The sequence below is a fragment of the Anopheles gambiae genome (assembly GCF_943734735.2).
Source record: "Anopheles gambiae chromosome X unlocalized genomic scaffold, idAnoGambNW_F1_1 X_unloc_9, whole genome shotgun sequence".
NCBI classification, from domain to species: Eukaryota; Metazoa; Arthropoda; class Insecta; order Diptera; family Culicidae; genus Anopheles; species Anopheles gambiae.
Window position 1 is genome coordinate 56769 of NW_026902703.1, and position 2235 is coordinate 59003.

The following is a 2235-nucleotide window of genomic DNA, read 5'->3' on the forward strand; positions in this document are numbered from 1 at the left end:
GGCGCCACGACAGGTGGTCGTGTAGCATGACCCCCAAGTAGCGGATCGACCGCTTCGAGCGCACTTCCACTCCACAGATGTTCACAGGGATGTTTTTGTATCCGCTTCGCTTGCTCGACACCATCAGCAGCTCCGTCTTCTCCGGCGCCAGGGAGAGTTTGTGCCGCACCATCCAGCTGTTGACCGCTGCCACCGCTTCCTCCGCAATCGCTGCTGCGTGTTCAGGAGTTGTCCCCGCTGCCAGGATCGCAAGATCATCGGCGAATCCCACGATGGAGGCGCCCTCAGGGAGCTCTACGGCTAGCACACCGTCGTACATTATGTTCCACAGTGTGGGGCCCAATATGGACCCCTGTGGAACACCTGCCGATACTCGGCGGGTAACCGGCCCGTCCGCCGTGTCGTACGTAAGCTCCCTGTCGGCGAAGTAGTCCTGCAGTATGCGGCACAACTGCACGGGGACTCCCTTCGCCTGGAGCGCCTCGGCGATGCTCTGCCAGCTAGCCGTGTTGAACGCGTTACGGACGTCCAGGGCCACAACCATGAGGCAGCGCCGGTCACGGTTGTTTGTCCTTCCAAAGGACTTCGCCCTTCGTCCCGCGTCCACGACCTGCTGGATGGCCTGCAGAGTCGATCGCCCTCGCCGGAATCCGAACTGCTGCTCAGACAGTTGCGGACTCTCTGGATCCTCGATGTATTCGTTGAGCCGGTTCAACAGCAGCCGCTCCAAAGCCTTGCCCGTATTATCGAGCAAGCAAATCGGGCGGAAGGACGACGGCTCGCCCGGTGATTTGCCTGGCTTTGGCAGGAGCACCAGTCGCTGCTTTTTCCACGGCTGCGGAAAGCAGGACGTGTCCAGGCACTCCTGAAACACCCGGCGGAAGGGCTCCGGTTGCTGCCTGAGAGCAACCGTAAGGGCGGCGTTCGGTACTCCATCAAGCCCAGGAGCCTTCCGCGGGTGCATACTGGCTGCTATATTCTCCAGCTCGGTCAGGCCGATCGATCGGAGCGGCGCCATGTTGCCAACTCGGAGATCGGGCCACTCTACCGGCGGATGAACCGGGAACAAGGCGTCGACAATTCGCCGCAGTTCTGCTGGATCGCGTTCCGGGGCTGAGCGGGCCGCCTGGAACCAGTGGAAGACCTTCCGGAAAAAGTTTCCGGTTTCATCCTCCCTGATCGACAGCAAGAACCGGTCGAACGCCTCGTTCTTGCTCACACGAATAGCCTTCCGAAGGCTCTCCCTGGCAGCTGCGAGTTCCGTTTGGAGCTGTTCGTTGGGCGGAATGGTCCTCATCGCCATTTGCTCCTTTCTGGAGAGTTCTTCGATCATCGTCTGGATCGCCGGAGTCCACCAGTAAGCTGGCCGACCTGTGTGGTCCTGCGCTGGGAAGACCCGCGACATCGTCTCGTCGCAGACGCTGGTCAGCGACTCGACCAAGCTTTCGACGCTGTTAGCTTGACGGGCGAACCCAGTCATGGCCAGCGCTTTCCCGAAAAGCTGGGAGTCAAACTGACTGGTCTTCCAGCGCGTACCGGCATTGCTTACGCGGGCCGGGCGCTGTCCACGCCGTGCTGCCCGATCCCTCGATGATGGTGGACTCACGCCAACCTCGTACCGGACGTAACGGTGATCACTGAGCGTTACCACGTCGGGAACGCGCCAGCCTCGGGTGCTGTCCTCGCGCGGGTCGAGACGGCTGATCACACTACTGGCGAACGTAACGTCCGGTCGGCTGGGCGGAAACCGAGTTGTGTCCGCTCGGTTCCCCTTGAACGTTGGCAGACAGTCTGCCTTGTTCAGTAGCACCAGCCCGAGGTTGTCCGCCAACTGGAGAAGCTCCAAGCCCTTCGGGCAAGTCCTGCTGCTTCCCCAGTCCAGGTGCATGGCGTTGAAATCGCCGGCCAGGAGAACCCGGCTGCACCCGCGGACGATCAGGTCGATCTTTTCCATAATGCTCCGGAACTCTGGGACTCCTGTCTGCGGTGACACATAGCAGCTCACCACAGCGATTCCACCGATGTCGGCCGCAACCACACCGAGGGTCTGACGGTGCCTGATACGCTGTATCGGCAGCCGGTTGCCGTTGACGACGATGGCAACCGTCTTACTCTCGTCCGTTACCCAATTGCCGTTATTGCGCGGTACGCAATAGGGCTCGGACAAGAGCAGAACGTCAAGACCCTCGGTGGTCAACACATGCAACGCCAGGTCCTGGGCGTTCTCGCAATGGT